Source organism: Cydia splendana, chromosome 3 (assembly GCF_910591565.1).
Source record: "Cydia splendana chromosome 3, ilCydSple1.2, whole genome shotgun sequence".
NCBI lineage: Eukaryota > Metazoa > Arthropoda > Insecta > Lepidoptera > Tortricidae > Cydia > Cydia splendana.
The window spans coordinates 6689327-6710738 of NC_085962.1; the positions used below are offsets into that span (position 1 = coordinate 6689327).

At 36.7% G+C, this 21412-nt stretch overlaps 1 protein-coding gene and 1 long non-coding RNA gene across 3 annotated transcripts in view; one reads left to right on the forward strand and one right to left on the reverse strand.

Moving 5' to 3' along the window:
• The window catches only part of LOC134806408 (glycine receptor subunit alpha-1), an 88297-nt gene that overhangs the window by 31015 nt on the left and 35870 nt on the right, over nucleotides 1–21412 (reverse strand). The window lies entirely within an intron of this gene.
• LOC134806467 (uncharacterized) overlaps nucleotides 9373–21412 on the forward strand; it is a 184345-nt gene continuing 172305 nt past the window's right edge. Inside the window, exon 1 of the long non-coding RNA XR_010146532.1 lies at nucleotides 9373–9821. This is a non-coding gene — a long non-coding RNA (uncharacterized LOC134806467). The remainder of the gene's footprint in view (nucleotides 9822–21412) is intronic.

Genomic DNA, 21412 nt, shown 5'->3' on the forward strand with positions numbered 1-21412 from the left:
CATTGCGCGTATTTAACTACTTAGCACTGTTTAATTACGATACTTGCAAGCAAGTAGTAAAGTATATGGCTCCATCCTATCCTGTACCACGATATACAAGCGATAACATTTTTGCGACAGTTTTGTATAGATAATGGATTTGTCGCTAGAAAATTACGATATCGAGATAAAAGTCAGGTCTCTGAGCGCTATTGAAACCTAACGCTATACATGTTTTAAATTTGCCGCGCTTTTTCTAGTCAAGCTGAATGTGTTTCACTATAGAATAGTAATCGAATTGGTTCAGATTTAACGTTTAATGCATATAAATAACATAATTAGTAAATAACATAATTAGTAAATAACATAATTTTGGACTAAGTACATTATACATACCTACATGACATCAGGCTATGGTTTGGCGCACCGTGACCCTGAACGGCGCGGTAATGTGTTACGGCTGTTAAGTGAAGTCCAGACGGGATGATCAAATCGACCGATTTGATCAGAAATGAAATTGGGGTCAATCTCCAAATTAAGCAACAATTAAACAACTGTACCGATATTTGGAACCTCAGAATAATATACCCGGCCGGATACCGGATAGTAACTTTGCTTGATTTCAGAGTAAACAAATTGGATTTAAGAAACAGTCACGGTCATATTGTACATTACTCGTTTATTATTTCAAAACAATTTAAACATCCACTCACTTGCACGCGTAGGTACCTACTCATTTCGAACATAGAAATGAGTCCGCGCCAATGTTCACCACGAAACAGGTTAAAACCTGCACAATGCGCACCTAAAAACCGAAATGTAGGTATTGTTAAATTTAGTTTGTAGTTAATTAGTTTTTTGGTGTAAGTGTATGAACCAAGGTCTGAAATAAATGATTTTTTATTTTTTTTATTGTTCCGCCGGCCGAAGATTCGGCGGTCGGATACCGAATATTTGGCCGACGGTCGGGCCGAATATCCGGTATCCGACCAAACAACTATCCATTGCATTTCTAATTGAGAGTGGCAACACTATCGTAGGTCGTATTGCCCTTTTCTAGCATATACGTCCCTCGCTCCTACACTCCCGCCACACAGGCAGGTTGCTTTGTCAGTTATACAAGGCAAATTTTCAAGTCATTGGCATGCTGTTTTTCCATCTGGAAGGTCGTGAAGCTAAACTGCTGGTGAGTTTTTGAATTTGTACCTCAGTTTAGCTGACTATATTGAAATAGTTATTTATTTTACAAGGGGGCAAAGTTGTTGTTTAACCGCTCGTGCTAATATTGATACTTGAGCAAGTAAAACATTCGAAACATGGAATCTTGAGCGTTGCGAGGGTTTCAAAGCACGAGGGTTAAACAAAATTTGCCCCAAGTGAAACACAAAATGTTTCACCACACCAACCCGAAGCAAATATTAAATGTAAAAATATCATACAAAATCAAATACAAATGAATTTTATTAAATATTTATGATTTAAAAGTCAATTCTACCAGCAAACATAAGAAAACAACTCAAAATTTGCATTTGATTCCTTTGCCTCACTTGTGAATAAAATGAAACTTTGCTCTCAGTCTTTGAAGTGCAAAGTAAGCCTTTCCGAGCTGGTGTGAAATAAATAATTAAATTTTTCACGCCACTGTTCGGAAATGTGGCAATAGATGGTCTAAAACCAAGCTGGAAAGTAGGCAATAGCTGTAGCACTTGAACCACTACTACACTCGCGTGCAAAAGTATTGCATCACTTTGCATTTTTTCGTCCGCACCCAATATCTTTGTAATTCTATACCCGATTCTGAAAATTTTGGTATCAACTGAAAGCTTATAATGTAACGCATTAGAAAAATGGTAAATTCAATGAAATTTCGAATCTGAAGACTATAAAAAATCATAAAACTGAAAGTAGTCGCATAATGCTCCAAAAATAAATCCGGAAACTTGAGAATAAAAGTCATTTTTTTAATACAATATCGTTTATTATTATTAAATTAATACTTGGTATTGCCACCTACAGGCCTCCTTTCACAAACCAAGTGGTTTTTCATAGACGTAATTAATTTTCTAATGTGATCATGAGGAATAGCGTCCCACTCCTCCAGCAAGGCTCCCTTCAACTCCTCAACATTGACCAGGGCAGGATTCCGCTTTCGAACCCTCCTTTTTAGGTAGTCCCACACGTGTTCAATGGGGTTAAGGTCCGGGCTCATCGCTGGCCAGTCCATTGTGTAGGCTGCGGTGGCCCTAGCGGTATGACACGGGACATTATCCTGCATTAGGATGAACCCCTCATCAAAAATACCGGCATAAGGAACAACATGTTCCTCCAGGATATCAGTGATGTACTTGGCAGCGGTCAATCCACTGTCACGGCCCCCGCCAGGCACGAACACCAGTTCTGTCCGCCCGTCGTAGGAAATGCCGCCCCAGAACATTACGGATCCACCGCCATAGGCGACCCTTTCGGAGAAGAAACATTGAGCGAACTGTTCTTCTGGCCTTCTGTAGACTCTTCCTTTTCGGTCACATCCATTCAAACACATTCTGCACTCTTTCAAGAAGAGAACTGGGGTTCATTGCTCAATGGTCCAGTCCTTGTGATTTTCAGTAAACTCTCTTTAGGCTGTACGGTGTCGCGCCAGCAATCTGGGCACCGCTGCGGGCCTCCTGGTTGTCAAGTTCGCTTTCTTAAGTCTTCTTCTTATTGTCTACTCACTGGCAGCCACTCCTCGTACCTCACGCAGACGCTGCTGGATGGCAATGCTGGTCTGGTGTCGATCTCGGAGAGATGTTGTGACAAAGAAGCGGTCGTCCCTCTCTGATGTACACTCTCTGCGGCCGCTTCTTGGTTTCGAAGTAAAGGATCCAGTCCCCTGGAACCTCTGGTAAACTCTGCAAACTGCAGATTGGCTTAAATTCAGCTCGGCAGCTACTGAACGTTGGCTACGCCCCGCTTGCAGGGGCTGGATGATTTGGCGGACTTCAGCTTCAGTGGTTTCCATTTTTCCAGGTCTTTTTCACGGGAAAATACGCGGAGATATGTAACGATCGACTTCTGATAAGTGACTGATAACAACCCCTTCTCTACCCCCGTTTTATAAGGGTCAAGGGTAACGCAACTCGTGCGCGTGATAACGTGAAACCGCTCACAAATCGGGAAAATGCCGATAATTTGAAAAATACTGGGCCGATTTCCATGTTTTTTTACTTTTCGTAAAGCTAAAACTTCAAGGAACATGATTACATTAAAATAATTTAGAGAAATTAACCAGTTTACAAATATATTGGATGCGGACGAAAAAATGCAAAGTGATGCAATACTTTTGCACGCGAGTGTACAATGTTTCATTATTATCATCATCTGTCATTGGTGACAGTTCGCTACAGCAATGAGTATAATTTAAAACATAAAAATCAATAATAGTACATTATTGTCGAGGCTCGGAAGTAGCTACTTGCAGGCTGAGGATTCGTTTTAAACGGACGACCTTGGGAGTCCGTTTAATTGAATCCGAAGCCAGCAAGTAGCCTTCCAGCTGAGTCATATATAGTGCTTTTCTCAAAAATGGTGGAAGAAATATAAATATCATAGAAATATTTTACAAAAGCAACGTTGTTACGTATATATTTTCACAGAAGAAAGCCGTTGCCGCCTTTTTATTTTTTTAATAAAAAAATAGAAGTGTATTTTTCTGCCGAAAATACGCCAACCTATTTGAGACAACTAAATAGTCGCGGCACTAATCATCTGTTTGGCTGTTCAAAGGGCCTGTGCCTTCAATTGATATGGCCATTTCAACTTTTAAAAAGTTTGGAACTCGACAAATAATGGAATTTGTATGCGACATTGCAGTCCCAAAATCGAGACTGCAATGTTTTTAACTTTTTAATTTTTGACTGACCATAAACTAAGCGCTTCGCGACCTATTTTTTAGACGGCAAAGTCGACTTTGCCGTCCATTTTTGAGAAAAAGGTCTTTTTTGGCGCAACTTTTTCCTTCAAAAATAAATTTAGGTTATTTATAGGACCAATTTCTTGTTTAAAAAAAACGAAATGTCAAACTATTCATTCATTCAGTCAGTTCATTCGATTCACGCTTAAGGCGTTTTTTACTTTTGTAGCTGTTTGTGGTTTTTTTAGCAAAAACGCTTCTAAGTTTAGAGTCCGTTTGAAGCAAACAACATAAAAACGCCTCTTAAATGTGATAAAAAAGAAAAAAGGCGGGATCGGAAAATTCTCACTTAATTGGATAGTACTATAAAATATAAGAAACACGTATCTACGCTCGCTATAAAAATGAGTTCTTCTAGTGAAGAAAATGATATTCTTACGCTGACGCCTACCGAAATTCAAGAGACAGCACAGGCAGTGGCTAGTAACTTGCTACCAGAGAAATCGCGGGCTAGTACTTATAGTTATCCAAATGTTTCCTTATTTCCTCGCAGTAGTCGTGAAAAGCACTATGTAATGCCTCGGCCGGAAACGCTAAAGATGGAGTCGTATTATTCGAGGGCCTCCACCAACGTGTCGGCCCTCAAACTCACTCGTCCATCTTTTAGCGGTTTTCCGTCCTCTCCTACAATGTACTATAGTTGTCCGTTAAATTATCTAGCAAATAAAAACGATCCGGAATAGTGCAAGAGGATATTAGAAAGAGAGATGCCTAAGAGTAGCATACCATAATGAATACATGTGTCTTAGCTGTATATTGTATTGTTATAAATAATGTTAAAAATGCTTTATGTTGTTAATGTGTTCCAAATTGTGCTGCTTTGGCATTAGCTGTAAGGTGCAATTTGTTATTTGAATTAATAAATAAATACAATAAATGTTAATTTTACAAAATGTACCTATCAAATTGTATACTTTACTAAATATCTCTCTCCTCACAGGTGTTACAATAAAGGGTGTACGTACTACATTATTAATTAAACACTCATAATATAATTATATTACATACACATAATAAGTATATCATAGGATATGTATAATCACATTGGTTTGGCGTCTTCCCACCACCAGGCGATAACAAACATGTTTCAATATTATTCTTAGGTTCCGAATATCGGTACAGCTGTTTAATGACAGCATTTACACAAAAATAAAACGCTAATTAAATAACTTATCATATTCGGAACTACAGATGCAACGGATAGTTGTTTGGCCGCATACAGGATACGGGAGGTACGGCCTGACCATAGGCCGAATATTCAGTATTCAGCCGCCGAATATTCGGCCGGCGGAAATATTCAGGTTTTTCAGGTGCGCATTGTGGAAGTTTTGGCCTGTTTCGTAATGAACTTTCGCGCGGTATATAGGTCTATCACTAGGTACGAAATTAGTGCGCGAGCTAGTGAATGGAACGTTTAAATTGTTTTAAAATAATAATCGAGTACGATTATATTCCGATATCAAGCATAGTTATTTAGTACCCTTATTTTAGTATCCGGTATCCGTCCGGATATTAAAATAAGGGCGAGATAGGATACCGGATAGTAACCGAATATCCGGTGCATCTCTATTCGGAACCTAAATTTTTAATCCTGCATGTTGCAAATATGTATAATATTGAGACAATGACTTGAAAATTTGTCTTGTATAACTGACACAGCAACCTGCCTGTGTGGTAGGAGTGTGGGGTAGAGAGGGAGGTATATGCTAGAAAAAGACAATACGACCTAGGGGCTGTCCATACCTGACGTCATCTATTTTTGACGATTTTTGTCGCCCCCCCCCCCCCCCCCCCCCATAAAATCATCAAAAAATCATGCTTCGAATGACACCGTTTCCACCTGCGTCATGCTACCATCATCCGATGTCCAGACCCCCCCCCCCCCCAAATTTGAAATGACTTAAATTCATGAATAGCCCCCTACGACAGTGTTGCCACTCTCAATATTATTTATTCTTAGGTTCCGAATATGGTAAGTTATTTAATTAGCGTTTTATTTTTGTGTAAAACGCTGTCATTTTAAAGCCGTACTTTTCGCCTTATTGCAAAGGAGTAAGGTGCAAAAGTGTAAACATATATTTCACGTCGACTCTTATTATACTATGTTATACTTATTATGGAACTTACTATGTTATACTTATTATGGAACGTAAACTATGAATTGAAAGAGCACGAAATAGTCAATATAATACGTTTGTTGAAAAAAAAAGTCTACAGACGCTTAGGTGAGAGTCAGGATCGCGGGTGTACCTAAATAAAAATAAACAAAAAGCATACCATATTTTAGTACCTAATTTGTACTATTTGGTACCTCCTTTAAAAAAATTAGTACCTCACGGTATTAAAAGTTATTACCAAAAAACATTACACCCGCCATTCTGACAGTCAGAATGGCGGGTGTATTTTATTACGCAATGATCCCGCGATTATTGATAAATTCTATAAAAGCCAAATTTTAGTACCTTTTTAGTACTTTCATATTCAATTATAAATTGAGCCATTTTATTTGTGGTTTCCGAGTTTTACTCATTTTACACTTTACATTGCTATTACAATTTTGCAGGCGCTGTAATTTTTCACCGTATCGATTTCGTTTTTAAGAAAAAACGCTACGCTACAACTATTGTTATTACGCCAGGATTTAGTACCGTTTACGTTTAATTTGTTACCTTTTCAAGATTAATCTGTTAAGTTCAATTAACTATGAAAATTACGTCTTACAAATGGCCAGGCGCCATGTCATAGAATTCTTCATATGAAAAAATTCTGCTCTTCATTGTGCTTGTAATTGTGTACCTAATACCTACTTTTAAGTATATGGTGATTAATGAAATAAAACCCGCAAATTATGTCTGTTTGTCGGTATATGACTTCTCGTCCCGTTGATGTCCTTTTTAGGGTTCCGTACCAAAAAAGTACAAAAGGAACCCTCATGGTGCGACTCTGTCCGTCTGTCCGTCCGTATGTCACATCGCTAAATATATCGAGAACTACGGAAGCTATCGATTTAAAATTTGGAATGATTATTTGTTTATGAATTTTTAATAATTATGGAAAATGCCCAATATAAAGAGGGGGCAAAATTTACAAGTCTATAGTTACTAGGTCGAGTAGGATATCATTTGAAAGCGCTCGAATTGAACATTACAAAACATTTCTTTTTCACACTGAAAAATAAATTTATATTTGAAGGAAAAATGTGAAAAACAAAACTATTAAGGTCAATGTGGCCAAATCCGTCAGAGGAGTAAATCCGTCCAACAACATTTGCGACTATTCTAACAACAGTATACACTTGCTGACTCGATCGCTAAAGCAGAGAGCATATTTAATACCAGTAGTCAAAAACAGATCACAACAGTAGTCAGAAACAGCGCTCAGTCGCCAGTAAATGAAAAAAAATAACGCTATTAAAGTTCAGGTGCGCTCCGAACTTGATATCGAGCTAAGTGTGCTGCTCTGTTTTGTGAAGTTGGGATGAGACGATGTAAGTTAGGCCTTAATAATGGCTTATTTAGAATTTTAGACGATGCGAGAACTCACATGCGAGTTTCATTACACTGCGGTTTTTGATCGGTCGGTTGAATTGGACGTAACCAACAGTCCGCAATGTAACTAAAATGCATGCGAGTTCGCGCGCAGTCTAAATCAGCCCTTAGTATGTTTATTATTGTTCGATATGCATGTTTATCGGTCTTTTTATCCATTTTACATTATAATCTCTTGGTGAGAAACCATGGGTGGTTAAAATTTGTGTTTACAAAACTATCGAGCGGACAAATCCGTCAATTACGAAACGGGAAAAATCGTCATGTGCCGGAATTTCCCTATTTCATATATTGCCAACCTTTTTTGATTTGACTCACTTAGGTAAGTATAACTCATATCATACTCATGCAGTGATGCGAGATTTTTACTGAATTGTCAAATTTCTCATATAAATTCGTGGTAGCTTTCGTACATCAATCTAAGATATCTGTGCTGTATTATTTAAAATTAAAAAGTAGATTTTATTTAATTTAATAATAGGACGGATTTGCCCCAAGAATATATTTGGGAATAAAATCTAAATTTAACCTTAAATTGAGTTCACTAAGGTTTAGTTTCGATTAAGGGTATAGTGGTATTTATGTTCACTTGACGTAAGTACCTACATGTTTGTAATACGTCACGATACAAGAAAAATCGTTGGTTGACAGAAATGCCCCAAACCCTAGGGAAAATCCGTCAACTGACATGTCTTTAAAAAAAATCATATTTACATAACCAGCAGTACTAGGAGTTTAATATGAGTACCTTTATATAAATAAATAAAATATATAAATAATTAATATTGGGGACATCTTACACAGATCAACCTAGCCCCAAACTAAGCAAAGCTTGTACTTGTACTGGGTGCTAGGCGACGATATACATACTTATATAGATAAATACATACTTATATACATAGAAAACACCCATGACTCAGGAACAAATATTAGTGTTCATCACACAAATAAATGCCCTTACTGGGATTCGAACCCAGGACCATCGGCTTCGCAGGCAGGGTCACTACCCACTAGGCCAGACTGGTCGTCTATATCTCATAGGTTAAATAAATGCTTAATCTATTACAGTGATAAGGTTTATTAAAAAGTTAATATCATCATAGTTATGACCGGCCAAAGTGAACGGCCAAAACTATGACGGAAATGCCCTCATTGACCTTAAATCCCCCCCCCCCCCCCCTAAGTATCCCCGAAAAACCAACATACATACAGTGAGTATTTTAGTTACTAAACGTGTCTGAACACCAAAAATTTAGTCGAGAAGACTAGTAAGAGTGGTGGAGTGAGGCCACGGGGAGGCTCACTCGCCAGAAAAAATAGAACAAAATGGATCCATTCGACTAATTTACTGACTAATCTACTCGACTAAATTGTTGGTGTTCAGACACGTAATAATCGCAACTCGCCACTCGACTATGTAGTCCGAACTAGGCTAGACATTGATACTCAAGGCGGTTTGTGTACAAGTGGCTTAACCGCGAAACGCAAAAATCGAAACTTCGTTATCTGCCTCTCTATCGATCGAATATGCAAGAGTGATAGAGAGGCAGAAACCGAACTTTTGATTTTCGTGTTTCGCGGTAGGCCCTGTGTTGGTGCTAGTGACGCCCTCTACGCAGAGTTTTGCGTAATATTCCCTGTGGGGTCGCTTTCCGTGCCATATTCATACTCAGACACAGCGACCTTGTCAGAAGAAAAACTGTACCAAGACGATAGAAAAACATCATGTAATAGTTAAATGAAATAATTGCTTGTATTTCTAAAAGGTATGTATTTCAATCGTATGTCTTCTTAGCAAAATCAACGGGATCCCACAAAGAAGTATATTCATCACACTAATATACCGACAAACAGACATCATTTGCGGGTTTTATTTGATTAATCAGTAATCACGATATACTTAAGAGAAGGTATAGGTACACGGTACGCGGAATTTTTTCATAGGAAGAATTCTTTGACATCGCGCCTGGCCATTTGTAAGAGGTAATTTTCATAGTTAATTGAACTTAACAGATTAAACGTGAAAAGGTAACAAATTAAACGTAAAAGGTACTAAATCCTGGCGTAATAACAATAGTTGTAGCGTAGCGTTTTTTCTTAAAAACGAAATCGATACGGTGAAAAATCGAAGCGCCTGTAAAATTGTAATAGCAATGTAAAGTGTAAAATGAGTAAAACTCGGAAACCACAAATAATGTGGCTCAATTTATAAATGAATATGAAAGTACTAAAAAGGTACTAAAATTTGGCTTTTATAGAATTTATCAATAATCGCGGGATCATTGCGTAATAAAATACACCCGCCATTCTGACTGTCAGAATGGCGGGTGTAATGTTTTTTGGTGATAACTTGTAATACCGTGAGGTACTAATTTTTTTAAAGGAGGTACCAAATAGTACAAATTAGGTACTAAAATATGGTATGCTTTTTGTTTATTTTTATCTAGGTACACCCGCCATCCTGACTCTCACACGCTTAGGCGCGAAGGGTTATTGTCTCATAGAAAATTTGAATTTCGCGCCTTTTTCTACTGACAAAGTTGTTGGATAGACGTTAATATCAAATTAAAGAGTGGGCCTACACACTTCGCTGTGACAGAATGTGAAAGTGTCACCAAAACTGTCAAATGACTACGATAATAAGTATTCCTTTTATAATGCCACTCCACACTATGCCATTCTGAAATTAAATAAGAACGATAGATAGTCATGCGCAATTTTTATTTTTGTAGTGGGTCATAATTGACGTATATAATTACGAATATAATTTGAACATCAACCAAAAATATTGGATATGATATCAGTTATTTTTAATCAGCTATCATTCACGCGCGCGTTCATTTTGCTCAGACTTGGCCGCACAAATATTTGGTGCGAGCGAGACGCCCGCGCACGTTCGAATTGGCCTGTCACTTGTAGCAACTTGTAGGTAAGTACATACTTACCTACATACTATCCACGCGTCCTTGGCACGAACTCCCGCCACCGCCCGCATTGAAACTGTCCCCGCGCGCCGCAAGGAAATGTAATCCTTAGCATTAGCGCAAAGAGTTCAAATTTGGTAGTTTCATTTAGCGAATTTGATAAAATGCACATATTTATTACACTGACCATATTTTTGTGTGATTATGTATTGAATATCACTTTGAACGTTATCAGAACAAAGTCTGCAAGAAATTATATCTATAACCATTTTTTCTAGCATGTTTAAGGCGTAAATATATATACAAGTGATACAAATAATATTGATGTCGGATTCTCGGATAAATAGCTTAATGAGGTAGTTTTATGGTAATTCAATCAAAGACCTAATTATTACTTTTTTTTTATATCAAGTCACGACGTATATCCGTGAGGCCCCGCCATTTATTGAATGAGTTATTTTCCGTGTTAATATTTTGACTGATTCCATTGTCGACTCATTATAAATATTATTTTCGTCACGTTTACGAACTAAAAATACTATTACTATTTTTAACAAACAAGAACGGCTCTTTTTTTTAACTATTTTTTTTTACCTACTTCCGGACAGAAAGTTTTTTGGATTCGAAAATAAAGTATCTTAAAATGATCTAAAGAACAGGAATAAAAAAAAAATTGCCTATTACTAATTAATGTTTAACGTAAGCATATCTTTACTGGAGTACACTGCCTAAATTTGATTTGTATTCGTTCAATGTACTTATCGAAATCGAAGTTGTAATTGTAAAACCTCTCAGTAGAGGTTTGGAAACTCTGATTCTGTTATCTTCTAGAGTCTTAACTCTTAACCAAGTAACAACTTGGAATGAAGTACAGATTTTACCTTCATATTTTAACCAAAACGTACGAACATGTCTTGCTGTTTCAGACAGTCTCGGTAGAAAAAGTACTGAGGTTGATTGAAGTAGCATGACAAATACGAACGTTTCCGAGAAAATACGATGGAAAACAATTATGCACTACATCTGTATAGACATAATTTTGCTAGTCTAAAGCGTGAATGTTAGTTCAAACAACCACAGCAGTAAAGGGCAAACAATTTAAGTCAGACAGGAAGGTCGTGGCCGAGGCCGGCCCATGAATCAAAGCGATTAGATACCATCGCTGCAAGGCGCCCACTGCAGTGTGGCCCTGGGTGTTTGCGTCATTGAACCAAGGTTTTGCGGATTTCTTGAGGTTAATTAGAAGATATTTACCCTTTCACTTTTTTCACCTGTCCCATTATCTGTTTTCCGTACGAGACTCACAGCGACATCTCTGGTCGGAGCGACGCAGTTGCGTCACGTCACACATCCTCGAATCATGTAGATACCTATACGTCGATTAAGCATTTAGAATTATTATAAGAGTAAGCACGTTAAAGTTGCGGAATTTTATTTCATCATCCAAGAAAAGTCGAATTATCATATTAATACGCATTTGTAATCACTTCCCATTATTTGATTGAGCTGAGATTTCACATACTTAATGTGAGTTGGGTGACAATGAAATATTATCGTACCATCGAGCTGTGGGCGCAGCATGGTTCCATTTTTATCGTCTATCACTATGCGCGTCCCTTTCGCACTTACGTACTTGTTAGAACGTGACAGGCATGGTGACAAGGGATAAAAACGCGACCGTGCTAAGCCGCCTGATCAAATGATGGACACCAGAGGTGGCCGTAAAAACTTTGTGATAAAACAACGCAACTTCTTTATGTTTGGGTTTGTTAGATTTGTCTCGATGAGTATAAATTGTCTTTTGAAAGAAAAGTACTGCGTCGCTAGCAGCTCAAAAAGACGGGTACCTAGTCTATGTTGCGAGCGAGATACTGTCGCGCCAATCATGTGCTAAGCCTACAGTTAGCGATGAAATCTTGCTTAATAAAAATGATTTTTTGAAAAAAAAAATTTGGTATACATATTTACACAAGGATATAAAAATAGTAAGGATTCGTTTTAGGACATATTTGGTATCGTGTTCTGATTAGGAAAAAGTAGAATAAAATTTTTTGAAGGGAAAAAAAATATGGTGCAGGTATCCAAGTCGGCCAACCCTCCATACAAAGGGCAAAAAATTTTTTTATCTTTTTTTTCTAATCAGAACACGATCCCCCAATATTTTTATTACACGTTGTATATTAATAATTAACCCTTTAACTTTTTTCCATGTTATATTTTAGAACTCACATCATTAAATGTTGTTGCAAGCAATATCTACCACCAAAAATATGAGGCCTTGGACTGGACAGGTTACTGCCGACAAAGCAGACACGTGCCGCAATATTACTGGAATTTCAATTTTAGCAAATTTTAGATGTCTATTATTAAATTATGTACTGGAGGCCGATTTTTGAATTTCGAGCGTTCGATTTCGTCACTCGAAAATCGGTGGAAAACAGCGAAATGCTAATTTTTGAAATACGAGCGAGAAATTGGGAATCGAGTGGTATTGACCATTCGATTTCAATTCTATTAGTAGAATTTAAATGCCGGGTACTGGAGATATTATTGAACGAAATACACGAAATCGAGCGGTCAAAATTCAAAAATCGGCCCCCAGTGTTGCTACCGCCAGTTTGGCACTGACATAAACGCTATCGAGATAGTACAGTAAAGGGCCATAAAGTTTGCACATCGGAATTTCGGCTTCGTAGAGCGTTGTCTCTTTCATTCTCGTTGCCTCCAATATTCTCTTTCTAAATACCGATGTGCAAACTTTATGGCCCTTTACTGTAGATTGTTAACCAAGGGATGAAAGGCTCTTATCATCTTGAGGGTACTATCAATTAACAATTTAGGCAAAAGTACCTATCGTTATTTATGGAATGGGGAGATAAATATCAAAATGGAAATTGTATAACAAATCCATTTAAGGGGCCGGTATATTACGTTTTCGATTTAGACCTCACTTTGTGACCATAATTTGTTCAATAAATGTTTAATAATTGCATTAAATTACACGTAAATTTGTTCACGAAGAAACCGTGTACCGACTCTTCATGCCATTATATTTTTAATTTGCTGTTATTCTCTACAAATGGACACTAAAAGTATCAAAAAATCAAAATATGGAGTTCCGTTTGAGACAGAAGCAAAAGAATTTTGTCTTTGACAGTAATTGAATTATTATGTGATTTTTAAAGCTAGATAATTCAACTACCAATTTATTATCGATTTATATTTTTACTCACAAAGACAACACTGAAATTCAATCTCAAATGTAAACTTTCGAACAATTTCCATACATTGACGACATCACTCAAAATTCCTCTTCAAGTCAGATGCCCGCTGGGGCTGCACCGAAACACACGTATACTTCTTCAAATGAAAATGACAGCTTGATTTGCTTGCTTTTGACAATTATATTGACATTAAATCGTATACGCACACGAGAAAGCATACCAGTAGATAAATTGTATTTCAAAAAATAGGGTACATAAATATCAGCTCGCGTCTTATTTAAATAAGATTTGCTGTTATTTACGCGTCATAATGGTTGAAAACCGCAGTAAACTATCTTAAAACAATACGATTACAGTCGAATTTAAGTATTATGTTCCTTCAAAACTCGCTTAAAATGAAAAAAGTTTAAAGACTCATCTTTACCGATTAGGATTAATTTTCATTATGCTGGTATTCATTTGCGTCATTTTAAAAACGTATTTGACTTCTGTACGTCAATGAATTTTGATGACATTTGTTATCTTGTATTATATTATAGAACTTTTATCTTAAAATATTGCCTATTAACAGGAAGCGTTATGTAATTCGTATAAGTAATAACTGAAAGTCTTGTACCTAGATCTGTAATACCATGGATTGCGACGAATAAATGATTGTGATTATGCCGTTCGTTCCGTCTATATGCATAATGCGTGACGTGCTGTTCTCTGAAAATCTTCAAGAAAAAATAACGGCTCCAGCACTAAGTACTAGCGAGTTTTTGCGGCTTTGTAGACCGAGATGAAGCTTACAGGCCAATAGCGCTGTGGCCTGGATATTGTTATGTATACCTGTGTATCGAATGTTTTATAAATTTACTATAAAAAGCAATGTTTTATTTCGATTAGGTCTATATTTTGTGCATATTGCATATCTGGTGTATTTTCGTACTAAACTTGAAACTTTCGTTGAAACTAAATAAAATAAATTATTCCAAATGTACAGTCACCTGCAATTTATGTTACACAACGAAGGCCGCAAAAATATCTGACACGACCTTATTTGTAGAGCCATAAGAGCATGTCACATATTTTTGCGGCCTTCGAAGAATAGGTACCGTTATTATCACCAACTTTGCCCACTTTAAAAAAAAAAACACGAATTTCTCAAAAAAAAATCATATCATATGATTTTTTTTCTCAGCACGTCCATTGTGATCACACGCATCAGTTTATTTGAAGAAAAATTTTTTTTATCGTGTTTTTACCAATTTTTTTGCGTTTTAGAGGGCGGGCAAAGATATCCGGGGGTTTCGCCAACATTGCCCACGTCAATTTGGTATTCAAATACAGCTAGTATGATGATGATGTCTAAAGATCACTTAAAGGTTTTGGGCAATCCTACCATTCCCTGTTAATAACTTAGCGATAAGTGTAAAATCTTTTAAATAAATTTGCTGGGCAATGTTGCCTACCCGTTTTTGCCCATTTCCAAATAAGGCTCGCCTAAGCATTTTACAAAGGCTAGGGTTGTCACTTTTGAGAAAATCTGTTACAATAGTTTAATGGCCAAAAACATGATTTTTGCTGTGTTTTTCATTCGTTAACGGGATAAAACATCTAAATAAAGGATAATAAGACAAATTAAATACATTATATATTTATAAACTTATTCTAGGGTACAAACATAACCTTCTTTTACTTGCGAAGTTGGGTAAATTAGATGAAAGTGACAACCCTAATCCGTTTTTGGTGGTGGGCAATGTTGATATGGATGCCAAATTACCGGATTACTTTGCCCACCGCTAAAACTTTTGTGTATTTAGGCCTTTTTAGTTTAAATCTCAATAGACATAATCTATGCTTCATGTGTTATAACTGAAACCCGGAAATATTTGTCAAAGGGTTCTCAATTTTTTCTACTTGCATTCATTATTTATCAATTTTTTTCCCGCTGAAATATACCCTATATTAGACAACTCGCTCAAAATTCCCAAGTCAAGTTATGCACAATTTTGGTATATAGTTTTGTCAGAAATATAACCTATTTTCTACTAAAAACTTTTATTTCTACATTAGGTAACGAATTTGTTTAAAATTGTCGTTTTGGGCAAAGTTTCCCTGGAGGCAAAGTTGGCGCTAATGACGTTCGTACATAAATGTTTCGGTAATTTTGAGTTTATTTTCCAGGTTAGTTTACTAACAATCAAGTTATGCAGATACCGATTTCGTGAACGTATAAGTAGTAAGGTACCGCTATTGTTTAGCGATACCGATTATTTTTAAAGGTAAAACTATACCGGTTGAAATATAAAGATATTAAAATTACAGTAGGGACAATCATTTTTTATAGGTGTACCGAAACCATCATTGGCCGAGCGTTAGCAAAGGTCTCCGTTTCAGCTTGGGTAAAAATGCTTTTGTATGTTCTCCTTTCCAGATCACATTTCTCAACTGATTCTCGTGAAAATTTGTAAGCAGGTTCGATAGAACTATTCTGTTTCGCTTTATCCGCCAAAATGGAATTGCCACCCTGCCGAAACTTTATTTATTTAAATTCCCATTGAATGGATTTTGCACCTTATGAAAAACCGTATAGAGTAGTAAATAACATTTTACATCTGACTTAATGACATCTTGTTTTATTCGCTTTAATTGTACAAAACGCGTATCTCGACAAAGCAATTTTAGGTAGTAAAACAGTCAACAATCAAATGAATTATTATTAATACGTCACGTGTGACATGAACAGACAAGGAAAGCAAGACTAAATGCATTGTTTCTCTTTCATCTTTCAATGGAACGCTTTTACCCTCAAAGGAGGCTAGTGGTCAATACTAAACTAAAAGTCCAATCTTAAAAAAACATGATGGGTCACTGACCTGTCCCAGTAAAGTGAGGTAGTGTGCGTGAAGTGCGCTTGTATGTGAAATGGGGTAAATTGACAGAATCTGAAATTTTACCCACCGCTACCGTCGCCTTAAACCAAAATTTCAATTGCTTATCGTAAAAAAATATAATATAATCGTACTTGGAACGTAAAATGCTCTAATGCAGAAACGTAACTATCATTTTCTCCACATCTTTTAGAACAAAAATGACCCTCTTTCAGAGCTGGAGAAATGAAAACGTAATTAACACTCTATGCATCTCGCTCGACTCGCATTAGTGCGAGCGAGATGTATAGAAAGTAAATTACGTAGACGTTAGTGCATATGTCAGTTTTGACACTCGGCCGGGTCAGTTTTGACACTCGGCCCGATTTGAACTTTAAGATACTTACGTCAAATTAATATTACTTCTAGATGCGATATGGATTAGATATGCAGTGTGCAGAAACTTCACTTTTGACACTGACAAATCTAATCCATATCCCTATATTATTTATTATATATTTATTTTATTTATATCGTATCTAGACGTAATATTTGACCTATCTTGAAGTTCGAATCGGGCCGACTGTCAGTGACTAATGGTACGGGTACAGAGCGTCATTGACAGTGACTAAGTTAACTGTGTTATTACCTCTATAGTTTCTAGTTTAAGTTAAATTTAGTTTGTAGTTAGTTAGTTTTTTTTTGTATAAGTGTATGGACCAAGGTCTGAAATAAATGTTTTTTTTTCTTAAATTTCATAGTACTGAAATATACCTCGAAGTGCTATGTTTAAGAACCCTAAACCAGTAACTTTATAAGTAATTTAATGAGAGACCAAAGTTAATTTATTGTTATTTTATTTTAGCCTACATAAAACGCCCCTAGCCTACAATAAACAGTACAGCGGCTCCGGCCGCGGCTGCTGGCCGAGCGGCGCGGGCGCACCAACCTGCTCGGGAAGGCGCCGCTGACGCGCGCGGTCCGGACCCTTAACCTAGTCGCCGAGAACATTGATTTGTTTTGGTGTTCTCTGACTGAATTCACTAAGTCCACATTGTTCATATTATGTTATATGCGACATAACATCAATTAGAGATATACGTATGTTAGATAGATATATAATTATATATGTTAATAGTTGCACTATTGTCTTAGGTTTAGCACCTGTAAAGATAGTTGTAAGTGTGGAAATAAAAAAAAAAAAAAAAAAAAAAAAAAAAAAAAAAGTAATAGCTGTTATAATTTGTCTGAAATAAACGTTTACAATTACAATTATAAACTGAAAGTAAACATTTAAAAGGGCTGGCTGGGTTTGGATAATTTGCCGTCGATAACAGAACCCCTAGTGTAAATTTCATTCAATAGCGTGACGTGAACATATGTTTTGTATGGGATTTTGAACAGTACGTCTACCATCAGTTTTGACATTGACATATACGCTCACGTCTACGTAACTTACTTTCTATGCATCTCGCTCGTCGCATATTAGTGCAAGCGAGATGTACAGAAAGTAAATTACGTAGACGTGAGCGTTATGTCAATGTCAAAACTGGTGGTAGACGTATAGGGCGCCAAGCGGAACGTTTAGGATACTCAAAATACCATACAGAATGATACTTAACGCAAACGCGTACGTCACGTCACGCTATAGATTGAAAATTACGCTAAGGCGCGTAGCCAACGTGCTCCGTAGCGTATCGTAGTCATCTCTACCACTCTTCCACACTAGTACGACAGTCGGCCCGTATCGAATTTTAAGATACGTCAAATATTACGTCTAGATACGATATGGTTTTTTTTTTACTTAACAGTCAATATGTTAACAAATTGATTAAACATCCAAATTATATACTAAAATAAACCTAAGAATGAGTAAAACTAACTTAACAAATAAAATATTACCCCCATTCTGATTGTCTCCCGGATCAAATGTGCCAAAAATACTAACGGCATGGATTAGATATGACAGTGTCAAAAGTGACGTTTCTTTGAATAAAAACGTAAATAATGAAACGTAAAACTGTAAACGTTATATTTGACGTAGGTATCTTAAAGTTCGAATCGGGCCGTGTGACAGTTGCGTTTCGTTCGCAAACGATTAACGAGCATTAACGATTGCACGTTGGCTACGCACCTAGGGGTACAGAAGAGGTTTAGAATCTGTGATTCTGTGATCTTTTAGAGCTTAATGTTACTTGGAATGAAGTATAGACAGACAATCATAATTTAGCTGGTCTAAAGCGTGAATGTTAGTTCAAACCACCACAGCCGTAAGCTGCAGCCCGACCATATATTTTTTTAATTAAATATAATATATCGTTGTCTAAGCAGGTACTAAACCCACTTGTGAGCAACTTATGGGTTTGGCCAATATGTGTAATAATGTCCTACAATATTTTTTTAATAATGTATTTACTTACCCTATTATTATTTATTTATAGAAAGGTATAATTTATTAGAACACAAAACATTGCTAACGTTGGCACGATAACAATAATGTCTCAAAAAGAAATTCCTCTAGTACGAAGGAATTGAAATGAATTTCCAGTTCCTAAATGAATACCAAATATTTTATAGAAACGATGACATTCCGTGTCTTCCGTGCTACAAGGCTATTGACTGTTGCCACCCCCCTTCACCCCAGCCGCTTGTACTGTAGGGAAATCGGGAGACTCGCCCATTTGTGACTTGGACCACGTGTGTAAAAAAGTGCAAAAATTAAATTGATTATCGTTATGATATGAATGCTTGTGCTACAACCCCATTTCATTTACTATGGCGGGATTCCACTTGAAATTGCACAAAGTGAACCATGATCTATTGTTTTTTGAAGTGATAACGTCTTATAAATCGATGAACACCGGTAGCATGCACGAAAAAGTGTCACGTTGTGGACAGATCTCCATGCTAACGTCGTGGACAAATCACCATGGTAACGTTACGTAATGTAATAGTAATGTTTTCTTATGACGTTATCACGCAAAATTATCGTCTGTAAACCGACTTTACAGACAACCATTTTTATTTTATTTTTCAGAAAAGTATGGTACAATTTAAATTTATGTTAGGTTCGACAAGCTTACCTTTAACGGCGACATGATGGATCGGAGTTGAACAATTGCTTTACGAGCTCTGATCTTCAAAGTCAGCATGTGATGGCAAAAAAGTATGCCGGGTATCTTTTGTTGTCCCTACTCGTATTGTTTACGCCTAATGACCGTCTCAAGTGAAATCCCGCCACGGTAAATAAAATGTGGTCTACATAATATGCTGTTACGTGATATTTTAATTGTAGTGCTGATGATAAATATTTTAAATACGGCACTTTTTCACTTTCGGCACTTCAAAATTCAGGTTCTTAGCTCAAAGTATGTTTCACGATAGCAAGTGACATAATAAGTAGGTACATAAGTAATTAACACTAATTTGGCTTAAACAGGTACAAAAAAAGAAAGGTCCCACTCTAATGTTGTGTCCCGATTTGCAGAGGAGAGATCCGGGATTTTTTGGTTTTTTGGGGTTCCTTACCCAAAGGGTAAAAACAGGACCCTATTACTGAGATTCCGTCTGTCTGTCACCAGGCTAACCTGTCTTCTAATTTTCACAGATGATGTATTTCTATTGCCTCTATAACAGCAAATACTAAAAAGCGGCCAAGTGCGAGTCGGACTCGCCCATGAAGGGTTCCGTAGCAGCAAGTAACATAATAAAATTGCGGTTTACGATTTATGACGTATTAAAAAAACTACTTACTAGATCTCGTTCAAACCAATTTTCGGTGGAAGTTTGCATGGTAATGTACATCATATATGTTTTTTTAGTTTTATCATTCTCTTATTGTAGAAGTTACAGGGGGGGGGGGGGGGCACACATTTTACCACTTTGGAAGTGTCTCTCGCGCAAACTATTTAGTTTAGAAAAAAATGATATTAGAAACCTCAATATCATTTTTGAAGACCTATATGAAATATGATATGAAAAAAAAATTTTTGAGTTTCAGTTCTAAGTATGGGGAACCCCCAAAATTTATTGTTTTTTTTTTCTATTTTTGTGTAAAATTCTTAATGCGGTTCACAGAATACATCTGCTTACCAAGTTTCAACAGTATAGTTCTTATAGTTTCGGACAAAAGTGGCTGTGACATACACGGACAGACGGACAGACATGACGAATTCATAAGGGTTCCGTTTTTTGCCATTTGGCTACGGAACCCTAAAAACAGAATAAAATAAATTTAAGCGGTGCTCCCATAACTACAACAAACGTGACTTTTTGCCGATTTTTGCGTAATGGTACGGAACCCTTCGTGCGCGTTCGTTGTTCACTTATATCTTGGAAACTTTGCATCTCGATTTTCATTTTGTATAATAGTGGTCATATATATGTCGCTAAGATGTATAGAATCATTCAGAGATATAATCGAAAAACCGAGAAATGGGACCTTCAAAGCCCCCCCCCCGACTCAAGGGCTACGGCCGGGGACTTTTGATATACTCACCTCCTAACTAGTCCAATCAAAGTTACGAAGTCAATAATTGTGTTCCAAACATTTCTCTCTAAGATTTTTTTTCTGAGCCTTTGTTGCCTGACGTATTAACCAGGCTAGATTTCTTATTTATAAATACTCGTTTTCTCGTTATACATTCAGGTATCAAATGTCAGAGTATTACAAAGTTTTAGAACCACTTGAAATTTCAAAAGGGTAAATATTATTATATATCAGAGACTAATAGATACTCAAGACGGAAAACCTCCATACAACATACCACGGTGCATGCCCCTTGCCTCATCTTTGTTGTAGGTGGCGCTTTATGTTATCATTTTATTTTAGCTATGCGTAAAAATCAGTCACGTAGTACTACTTTAAATGACTTCTATACTTAAAATCTGACTTGCGTTACCACTGTCATATGCACAAAAGTATTGTGAG